Source organism: Microtus oregoni, unplaced genomic scaffold, assembly GCF_018167655.1.
Source record: "Microtus oregoni isolate MIOR12 unplaced genomic scaffold, Mior012 000008F_ref0000371, whole genome shotgun sequence".
NCBI lineage: Eukaryota > Metazoa > Chordata > Mammalia > Rodentia > Cricetidae > Microtus > Microtus oregoni.
The window spans coordinates 58,270,618-58,282,500 of NW_024543067.1; the positions used below are offsets into that span (position 1 = coordinate 58,270,618).

An 11,883-nucleotide genomic window follows, 5' to 3' on the forward strand; every position below is an offset into this window, starting at 1 on the left:
GGTAAGTGGTGCTTTATGTATCTATCTCTCTATATATAGACATAGATCTATGTCTCAGAGGTCAAGGACAGGTCAAGTCCTACTGATGGAACTGAAGATGAGAAGTAGATGCCTTGGCTTTTGGCCCATGCTTCAAACTAATTTTGCATGCTTGTTGCTCTTTGGTGATGAGAAAGCCCTAAAAGATTGATCACCAACTATCCCATGGTCCTGGTTTGTGGAGGTTGTTTGAATTGCATCATGGCAATGGATCTTCCCATGTGAAATAGGTCAATTTTCTGAATTTTGAAATGTATGCCCTGGCAATGTTGAAGCATGCATGGGTAGCCTGTATATGGTAGTTCTATTGAGCTTGTCCATATTGAGTTTCATGGTCTAAGTTGATGAGGACGACTGACCAGGTCTCTTCCTCAAGAGGGCACCAGATTTCATTACAGATGGTTGTGAGCCACCATGTGGTGGCTGGGAATTGAACTCAGGATTTTTGGAAGAGCAGGAAGTGCTCTTAACCACTGAGCCATTTATTTTTCAACATCTGTTAATTTACTAAGAGTTCTATGTGTTGGGAAATGATACTATAGAAAGAAACCAATCTCCTTCCCAAAGTCTGGAGCCAAATGCAGGGGACACCAGAGCCTGGTAATGCAGGATGGGAGGTAAACGAAAGTGCCGACTCTGAAGCCAGAGCGCCAGGGTTTACACTGGTGTTCTAGCTAGGTACATGCTCAACAATGCTGGGCAAGCTGCTTAACCTCTGGGTTTCTGCTTACTCCTTAGAACTTGGAGGTAGTAATAAATTTGTCTTTGTGGGGTTGTCTTGAGGGCTGAAGATATGGTAAAGTGTGTGTGTGTGTGTGTGTGTGTGTGTGTCCACAAAACACTTCTCTCTATCTAATGGCAGAAAGGAATGAAAGGAAGAGGGGACTTCCTTTTACACTGATACCGTTCCCTTCCCCTAGTAGAGTAGAAATACTACTTTCTGGTCCATGATGACACAGAATGAAGATATTTGAGAGAGAAGAACCTCAGCTACTTTTCCTAATTCTTCAAGTTCCTTAGGATTATAGCACAAGAATCAGAAGGGCTCTCCAGGGAAGCAGCTAGGGCAACCCTCGGCATTCATCCTGAAAGGAGGCATCTTAGGAACCAGGGGTTCTGTTTGTTGTTGTAGTTGCTAACTGAGACAAGCAGCCTAAGCTGGACTTGAACTCACTGTGTTGCTTAGGCTGACTTCAAACTTAAGACCCTCTGGTTTCTGCCTCTTGAGTGCTGGGATTCCAGCCGTGTGGCACTATGCCTGGGAAATCCTGAGAACTCTGTTCCACCTCAGCTTTCCCAAAGGAGTGTCCTGAAGAATGAAGCCGACACGTGCAGCAGCTGCTCTTGGATCTGTGGAAGGGCAGTGTGCTCCGCCACCATTTCCATGCACATCACACCAGTGACAACTCTCCTCCTTCCCTATGTCCCGTCCTTCCAACATGTCACCGACAAAGGGTTGTCACGTCTCTGTACTATTGAGTGTCTACGGAACTAAATGCCAGCTTACAGAGCCGTTTCTTGTTAGACAGCCAACTGCCAGGAATGGTCAGTGATCAGTAAAACATCCTCTAGGGTTGAGAAGGGGAAAAAGTTACTCAGCCTGGGAGAGGCAGAGGAAGTTACATGATTGCAAAAGCTCACATCTTTGATCTGTGTCTTGCTAGTTTAGTTTAGCTAGTGAGCCCAGGAGGAAAAAGTCAGCAAGCAAACAGCACCTCCATTCCACACAAAACACCTTGAATGTTGGTTGTTGATGCATCCCACACACTAGCATATCTATTCTTATGTTGTTGTTTGGAGACTTCACTGCCTTGTGGACACCCAGGTTCCCATCCTAGCATTAACCTTGACTCACTGAGTGGTCAGTCCTAGGCAAGCCACTCACCATCTCTAGGTGTCTTTTTTTTTTCTTCCATAAAAGCAAAGCACTGTGATCCACATGAAGGATGAGTGAACCATTAGTAAACAGTGCTGATATGCCACCGGGGCTGCTGGAGGGAGCGGCACTCAATTTCTACCCAGGGCCTAGAAGGCTATCTCTCCAGGGCTTTGTGTTTCTACTGATGGGCCATGCTCTCAAGTTACTTAGCTATAAAGACTTGGACATGATTCATTTTTTGACCTCTGGAGAACAGAATATTAAGCTACAAGTGACTCACTAACTGGCTTAGCACTCTCTTCCATGTTCCTGGACAGCCTTTCTGAGATGAAATGGACCATCCTAAAAAAATAGATAACATACCCAGCAAATGCCAGGCATTAGCCTGTTGTTGGCATTCATTTCTCTCTCGCTTTTGAATCACTGTCTGTCGTAGTTACTGTTCTATTGCTGTGAAGAGACACCACAACCAAGGGAACTCTTATTTTAAAAATCCCAGCACTCGGGAGGCAGAGGCAGGCGGATCTCTGTGAGTTCGAGGCCAGCCTGGGCTACAAGAGCTAGTTCCAGGACAGGCACCAAAGTTCATGTTGGTGAGGAGCATGATGGCATTTGGTAAGCCATAGTGCTGGAACAATAGCTAGGAGCTTTAGATCCTGATCCACAAGTAGGAGAGAGAGAGAGAGAGAGAGAGAGAGAGAGAGAGGCTGAGACTCTGACTATACCTGTGTGGGCTTTTGAAACCTAAAGGTTCACCTCTGGTGACACATCTCCTCCAACAAGGCCACAGCCACTAATGCTTCCCAAACAGTTCTACTATCTGAGGACCCATGCATTTAAACATAAGCATTCCCATTCAAATCACCATTTGATTATCTCTCTCTCTCTCTCTCTCTCTCTCTCTCTCTCTCTCTCTCATATATATATATAATTTTCTTAAAAGAAAATACTCTAGCTGAGAGCAAAAGAAGGAAAAAGAACAGACCATGGAACTTTCCTATTTGTTCATATAAGGCGGGAGCCAGCAGGAGAGAGGGAATGGTCACATGTTCTAGGGCATCTCAGGCACTAGGGCTGGCTGGAGACCTTCTGTGTCACTGTGGATTTCACAGATAGGAAAAGACTTAAAACAATCCTCTAATTAATGCATTTCCTTGACAGTGGGAGGAATATCTATACTATAGTGTGAGACAAATAATTGGAAGTATCTGGAACCTGGAGACGGGAAACCTGGCTTCAGTGCCTGCTGCAGCACTCACATCCAGATTTCCAGGCTTTCACCTCCTGCTCCATGCAGTAAGCATCGCCCCACCTATTCCCTGGCACTACTGCACTCCACCAGAGCCTGTGCTGAAGTGTCTCATAAACCAAGAGCTGTGTGTCAACATGCTACATCTTCGACATCAATCCAAGCTCCCCGAAGAAGCCAACATGAAATTACTTCAATGAGATTTACCCATTTGGGGGTTAAATGGGCCAAATGTTGAATCCCAGGTTGGGTTCTGGCACATTCCAATAATACCTAGCTACACCAGATAGGGAGTGCTCAAGGAATACACACTTACTTTAATATTAGTCTAAGCAAAAGCATCATGAGGCAAATCGGTGCAGCAGGAGGAAACAGAGAGAGAGCCACAAGATATACTCTGTCAAATATGGTTTTCTTCCCCAGGCTTTTCTCTCCTCTATTCACACATAGTTGAGAACTCACAGTGCACAGGAATACCTTAAAACTCTTGAAAACACAATCCCCTTGGAGATAGACTGCTAGACTAAACATTGAACTTCTCATTAAAAAGAAATGAGCTAATTTGCCAGGGGACTCACAAGCCTTTAACTCCATCCAGATCCTATCGCTTGACTACCATCTTCGAAGCATCAGGGCCACTTCAGATTCTAACAGCCCAGCCATGCGTTCGTGGCTTAGCATCACATCCGGTCCTGGGCACTTTCTTAGGTGGATGTGGTAATGGCGACAGTGATTGTGACTCTCCATCAGCAACTGGGTTAGATTTGGAATCCCCCTAGGAAACACACCTCTGCAGGTGCTGGTGAAGACCTTTCTAGAGAAGTTTTGCTGAGGGGAAAGCCCTACCCTGAATGCGGGCAGCACTAGCTCATGGGCTGGAGTCTTAGACTTCATGAAAGCCAAAGCAAAAGGAAGGCTACCAGTCCGTCTCTCTGCTTCCTGCCTGTGGTGTGATGTGATGAGTGGCCTCACATTTCTGCCGGCAGGCCCTCCCTGCTGTTATGGACTGGACTCCCAAGCCATAATCCAGAAGACACCTGTCTCCATCCTTAGTTGCTTTGCCTGGGACTCGGTCACAGCAGGAGGAAAAGTAACTAATACAGATGCTGTGTTGTGCGTAGGGTGTGTGGACACGGGGGGAAAGAACAATAAATTCAGATGGCAGGTACAGCTCTGCCTGGGTGGTTGATGTATCTGGGCTGCATGAAATATATCTGCCTTTATTTGGTTTCTATTCTTAAGGCCAACTAGGATTTAGAAAAAAAACAGAAATAAAAATAAGTCTAGTAGGTTATGCATTCTTTTGTCTGGCATACTGAACCTCCCTAGCACACATTGGGGTTTCGGGGGCTCAGTGTTGTCCTCCTGAGAAGATGGTGCTCACTGACCACAAGGTCACTGGCTATGGCCTTCATTCTTCCCTCTTTCCCTCCTGTTTTTCTTTTCATGACTATCAAGTAATACTATGTGTTTAGAACAATTACATTTTAGAAATCAAAAGTCATATCCTATGATTCTAGTCTGGCAAACACAGAAGCTTTCCTTTAACGTGCTCCGTACTGGGGTCTGATAAAGAAGAGATGGGAAAGAAAACCTGAAGGCAACATGAAAGAAAGTATATAATAGATGGCAGCAGCCGAGAGAAGGAGAGAAGGAGGGTAGGGGAGACCATCTGACATTCATGCTGGATCTGGGAGAGCAGTGATGGTTTGGTTCGGTGGTTGAGGCGAGGATAAGTGTGAACCTAGATGAGGAGGTGAGGAGACTATTGTAACAGTCAACCATGCTAGGAAGTGGATATGATTAAATTAGTGAAACAATCAAGCAAGCAACTCTCCAGCTGTAGAATGAGGGCTGGAATGCAGTGAGGGGCATTCCCCTGCATTTGCTACACAGAATAGTGACCACTTCCTTGCACACGTGGCAGGCAGGGCGCTAAGAGTGCTGCACATGGGTTCTCGTTTAATCTACACAACAACTCATTTCTACAGAGGAAGACACCGAGGGGTGTGTGTGTGTGTGTGTGTGTGTGTGTGTGTGTGTGCGCGCGCGCAGCTATTAACTGTCGGTTTCAGCATGAGCTGCAGGCAACCAGGCTTGAGTGCACGATTTTCAGCATCACTTCTTAGGGAATGCCGATGCTGATTGCAGTCCTTGGCTAGGGGCAGTAAGAGAATAAGAGACACTTTCCCACCCACTGAGAAGAAGCTAAGCTACGGTAGTGACAGCAGCTGAGGTTAGAGAGAAGCAGAAGAGATGGAGGTTACTGGAGTTTGAGAACTGTTTAGGGGCAAGCAGAGAGGGTCATCTCAAGTCACTGAATGGAGGTGCTATTATCTGAGACAGGACAGAGGAAGAGGAACCAGTTTGCTGAATCAGACTATTCCAATACAGTCTCCAAATATCCCAGAGGATCAGACCCTCTGAGCAGGCTTCCTCAGTGTTCTTCTCTGCCAGGAAATTCTTCCTGAAACCCAACTGAAGTTCATTCTAGTGAAACGCAGCCCTTTCTTGTCCTGGACAGTTTGTGATGCTGTTTGGATTGCCTATTATCCATCCAGGTGAAAGAGGGTAGCCATGTGTGAGATATATAGGCTGGAGATAAGGGGGTCCAGAGTGAGAGTGGCATTATCTAGGGCATGATGCAAGGATGTGGGGAGGAGACATAGACAGAGGGTTTCGTTGAGGTGATGGAGAGGTTCCAGAAACTTCAGGAGCCAATGGTGACTTGGGTGCTAGGAATGAAGAATTTCAAGGGGTTCAGTGTGCCAACAGTAAACTTGCCAAAGCCACACTCCTTGGCTGGCTTGTCAATTAGCAGGGTACCCTCTTATTCTGGTCTTAGAGATAGCTGAACAGAAACAGATTATGCTGTGTTATTAGGAATAAGGAAAATATCCCATAATCAATATTTAATAACCTATATTCAAAACAATTGGAAAAGTGTTGGAAATTCACAAACCGTTTCTGATAATCTTTAAGCTTCAGAAACATGCTATCTGGAACTTATTATTCTGTAGGCTGTGTGTGTATGTGTAATGTGTGTGCAATGTGTGTGTGTAGCATGTGTATGTGAATATGTATGTTTAATGTGTGTGCTTGCATATGAGTAATGTGTGCGCAGTGTGCATGTGTAGTGTGTGGTGTAATGTGTGTGTGTATTGTGTATGAATATGTATGTGTAATGTGTGTATGTGTGCACAGTGTGTGTGAATATGTATATATAATGTGTGTATGTGTGTGTAGTATATGTGTGTGAATATGTATGTGCAATGTGTGTGTGTATAATGTGTAGTGTGTGTGTGTGTACATGGAGGCCAGATGTTGCTGTTGGGTGCCTGCTTTAATCACACTGCACTTTGCTTTGGGGCTAGAGTCTCTCATTGGCCCTGGAGCTCGTTGTTTCAACTAGACCAGCTAGCTAACGTGCCCATAGTCTACCTGATTCCATCTCCATGGCACTGGGATTAAGATGCCATCCAGCCACTGTTCTATTGTTGTGAAGAGACACTTACACCTCGAAGCCCAGTGATACACCTCTTCCAACACACCACCTAATCTTTCTCAAACAGTCCCACTCCCTGGTGACTAAGCATTCAAATATACAAGCCTATGGGGAGCATTCTTATTCAAAGCCCCAGAGATGACACCACTGCACCTGGTTTTTACATGGGTGTGGGGGGATCCGAACTCAGGCCCTAAGGCTTACACTCCAAATACAGTACTCACTGAGCCATTTTGCCCACTCTCTGGAGGCTTCTGCAATTGTGCTTAACTGAGATTACACTATACAATGGATACATGTAATGAGGCATTACATGATAGCCCATGGATACATACAAATTTAATGCGTTTGTATTAAAAATAAACAAATGAATAAAAACAATTCTTGATTAGGCCTTTGTGCTGACTTAATTACATCTACTTTCACACACGCAGATTTGATTGCTGCCAGATGCTCACCTTTTGGTAACAATTACTCATTAGTCAGGTGACCTTATAAACATGAAAAAGAAGAGATTTTAGGTCCTTATAGATTATAAATGAGAACAGACTAGCCATATTTTTGTTCAAAGATAACCATCAATCAGAGAAAATTCACAAATCAGTAAACACCAATTATTTATCTTTAATCTCGCTCCATTGGTACTTTCATTGTGAAGACAAGGCTTCCCTGTGCAGGTTTATATGGGGTTCTGGGAGCAGACTCCGCCTGCACAGCCCTCATACAGCTGTGCTCACTGCACACACACGCTTACCAGGTCTCCTCTGCTTCAGCCAATTCAGGAATGTTCTCTCACCCATCGAGTTTCTGGTACTTTCTAAGCATAGCGCCTCACACACAGAATGCGCTTGGTAAATATTTGTGGAATAAATGCATAAACTGTCAGGTCTGCTCAGTGTAAGTTGTTCATGCCAGAACTCATTTATCACTGAGTTCAGCCCCAATATAAATTAGTTCTGAGCAGCTGGGTGGCACACTGGTCCCTCTCTGTGGGGCTGGAGAGAGGAGAGATTCTGGCCTAGCAGGGGAGACTGTATTGGTCAGTCAGGCTTCTCCAGGGAAATAGTAATGATGGAAGATACATAATGTAGGTGGGTCTTCTATCTATCTGTTGTTTCACTGGTTAATTAATAAAGAAAACTGCTTGGCCTGATAGGTCAGAACATAGGTAGGCGGGAAAGACAGAACAGAATGCTTGGAGGAAGAAGGCAGTAAGGCAGACGTTATAGCTCTCCTCTCCAAGATAGATGCAGGTTAAGATCCTTCCCGGTAAGCCACCACCTCATGGTGCTACACAGATTAATAGAAATGTGTTAATTAAGATGTGAGAGTTAGCCAGTAAGAGGCTGAAACTAATGGGCCAAGCAGTGTTTAAATGAGCAGTGTTTAAATGAATACAATTTGTGTGTTGTTATTTTGGGTGTAAAGCTAGCCATGCAGGAGCCGGGTGGGATGAAAAGCAAGCCTGCTCACAGCTCCTCACTACAGATACAGGTATATACATATTTATAAATTTCTATAACCATATTGTACCATATAATATCAGCTATCAATCATCTGTCTGTCTGTCTGTCTGTCTGTCTGTCTACCTATCATCTATCAATTTTCTGTATATCTATATGGTGGTTTGAATAGGAATGGCCCCCATGGGCTCATATATTTGAATGCTTGGCCATTAGGGAGTGGCACTACTTGACAGGCATTAGGAGTTGTGGCCTTGTTGGAGTGGGTGTGGTCTTGTTGGAGTAGGTGTGACCTTGTTGGAGTAGGTGTGGTCTTGTTGGGGGAAATGTGTCACTAGGGGTGGCCTTTGGAGTTTCAAATGCTCAAGCCAGGTCCAGTGTCTCACTCTCTTTCTGCTGCCTGCTGGTCCAGATATAGAACTCTCTGCTCGTTCCTATCTATCTATCTATCTATCTATCTATCTATCTATCTATACAAACACACACACATATGCATCTATCTAACTATCTATCTATATGAATGTATCTATTTACCTATTATCTATCATCTATCTACTATCATTTATCTATCTAAGGATTGTTCTATCAATCTACGTATTCGTTCAACTGCCTATCTATTATATATATGTATACACATATTATATATTATACACACACACACACATACACACACACATACACACACACACACACACACACACACACATATATATATATATATATATATATAGAGAGAGAGAGAGAGAGAGACGCTTGTATTTAACTATGTAAATGTAGACGTTTGTAAGTCCAAAAATCAACAGGCTAGAATCTTAGGCAGATTTCTGCTCTGGTCTGGAGCAGAATCCCTTCTTTAGAAAGCCCCTCCTTGCTCTTGTAGCATTAAACTAATTAAGAGAGCCTCACTTGCATTCTTGCTGTTGACCCATGTCCCCCTCAAAACATGTGAAGTCCTAACTCCCATGCTCCCATGACTTGTATGTATAATTGTGCAACCTTATTTGAAAAATAGAGTCCTTGTCAATGCTATGGAGAGTTAAGGTAAAATTGTACTGGATTCACATGAGACCTGTCCCAATGATGAGCATCCTTATAAAATGGAGAATTTGGACATAGACACATGGGACAAGGCTGGATGGATTCAAAGGCAAAGGTCGGAGTGCCAGAGAACTCTAGTCAATTAATTACATGTCACCAAGGCTCCAAAATACCTTTCCAGAAACACCTGGACTGATGGTGAACCACACATATGGAGAAGCTGTAGCCTTGCAAGTTGGCACACGAAACTTAATGTCCTAGGAGGTGATTCATGGGACAAACACAGCCATAGGTTTCTGAGGTAGGTATAATAAATGTTTGGTTGACAGTCTCATTTAGGAAGCCCACAGGGCTGATGACTAGGGTGCAGTGCTGGACAGAGTTACTGCTCAATACTGCAGTTCCCCATGCTGGGCAGCTCAGCCGTGAGTACCAGAGGGTGCAAACACCTGGGGTTGGGTGCTTCTAGTCGTAGGGCTGCCTATAGGCCAGCAGGTCACCACCAGGGTTCTAGTTTCCTTAGCATTGATTGGGAAATCAGGGCCACAGCCTGACTATGTTTCTATAGCTTGCCAGAGCAGGTAGTACAGAGAAAAGCTGTATGTCTCCGTTCCTTTGGGAAGCCCTTTTGGGGTTCTAGAAGAAAAGGAAAGAGGAAGCTGAAGACATGGGTCTTGCTGGAAGTCAAGAACCTCAATCTGAAATGCCTTTCCCTGAGATAGCTTCATGTGTGAGTTTGGTCTCCTGCTCTGTATGATGAGATGTTAGTACCCACCTGTTTTCCCTTAGAGATCAATCCAGAGGACCCAATGAGAAAGAGAGGGTGCAGTCTACAGGACAAGTCACCAAAGCCCACACAGGCTGGTTATACAAAGGCTGAAGTCAGACCTTGCTCTTTGGCTTTTTAACACGTGATTAGCATGTGTGAGCTATTAGCATGTGCCCTTGACCTACTTTTAAAACTGATCATACTCACGTCCTCATTCCTAAAATAAGCACAGCACAACCGTGTTAGTTTTCTAGGATGGCCGAGACAGAGTCCACAACCAGCATATTGTGTCATCTCCAAGTTATTTTGAGGATGGAAGTTCCATTGATGCGACAGCAGAGTCTGCTCTCTCAGAGACCCCCAGGAGAGAGTTTGTGTTTTTCCTAACTTGTGTGGTTGCTGGAGATGACTGATGCCTGTTGGCATGGAGATGCCTCCAGTTTCTGTGCTTGATTCCAAATGGTTTTCTCCCCTATGCATCTGTGTCCAAATCGCCTGCTCCCTTTAAATAAATTGTTTTTGAGACAAGATCTCACTATGTAAGTTTGACTGGCCTGGAGTTTGCTAGGTAGAGAGGACCAGGCTTGAACTCACAGAGGTCTCTGCCTCTCCCTCTGCTGGAATTAAAACATGCACCACTTCATCCAGTCAAACCCTCCTCTTTTGGCAAGGATGCTGGCTAGTCATTGGACAAAGACCTATCTGAATCCAGCATGACTTTCCCTTACCTCTTTATAACACTGGCAAGAACTCTATTTCCCAATGAGGTATGTTAATGGGTCTCTGGAATTAGGACTTCAACATGTACTTTGAAGAGGACACAATTCAATAGCAAACTAGACCACACCACACAACTAAACCACAAATATCTGGAATATAGGGACTCTCAGTAAATAAAAATTTTCATCACAACAGGACAAGGAAGAACATGGGGTCAGAGGGTCACAGCCTCCTTACTCCACAAGGCACAGTGTCACCAACTGTAACAAACTCATTGCTGCCCCTGTGTCTGTCTGTAGAGTTTAACATTTTGACTCTAATCTCTTCTAGATGCTCTAGCCATCTTTCCCAACCATGTAGCCTAGCAGAAAACTGTACAACTCTGATAAGTCAAGCCTTCTGGATGGGCTCCGCAACACAGTGATTTCTGTCCAGTAGGAGCCCGGCCACAGCTCCAAATGCAGGTCCTCATTGATTCCCAGGGGCATTCAGATTTGCATATAGGGCGGATATGCCCACTGGCAAACTGTTGTTTTTTCTTTCAAAGACAGCGTCTCTGTAAGCCAGTCTGGAGTGGCAAAAACACACGGGGTCCCTCTGCAGAGAGCCAAACTTGGAGAGTGTGTGGGCGGCCTCTGGTTGTCTCTCCTGCTAGACTTTATCTTAGCTCTTCATAGCATTGGAAAGGACTCTGTTTCCAAGAAAGCCTGCATGTTCTGGGGCTTAGGACTTCAGCGTGTATTTTATAGGGACCTAATTCACTCCCGAACTAGAAGCCACCTCAAAGTCATCTGGTAGTGTCTGGGAAACAGAGGTACTCAATAAATGAGAGCCATTGTCATCGTGCCTTGTGATGTCAGGTTACATCCTGGAGCGTGTGTGACAGTTAAATTATGGCCACCGAAAGGGACTAGAATACAGGGGAAGCCTATGACAGCTGTACACCTGGAGGTAGTTTCGATGAAGGAGGAGAGGAAGAATCTTCCGGCCTAATAATGGAAGCAAGGAAAGTTTCCATTATTGGCTGGCCCCAGGGTGATGATCTGTTTGATTGATGACACACAACCAGAGTGACTCCTGCTCTTTCCACCAGGCAAGACATTCAGATGGCATGTCCATCTCTGGCTGACTACTGCTGTGTTCCTATGTATTCATTTTGATGCTATCATAGCCAGAAAAAAAATATCCTTTAAAAAATAAAAGCAAACAAACAAGGAATGT

The 11,883-nt window shown here is 44.5% G+C and overlaps 1 protein-coding gene across 2 annotated transcripts in view; it reads right to left on the reverse strand.

Moving 5' to 3' along the window:
* The window catches only part of Grik4 (glutamate ionotropic receptor kainate type subunit 4), a 426,914-nt gene that overhangs the window by 31,788 nt on the left and 383,243 nt on the right, over positions 1–11,883 (reverse strand). The gene's annotated exons all lie outside the window — the stretch shown is intronic.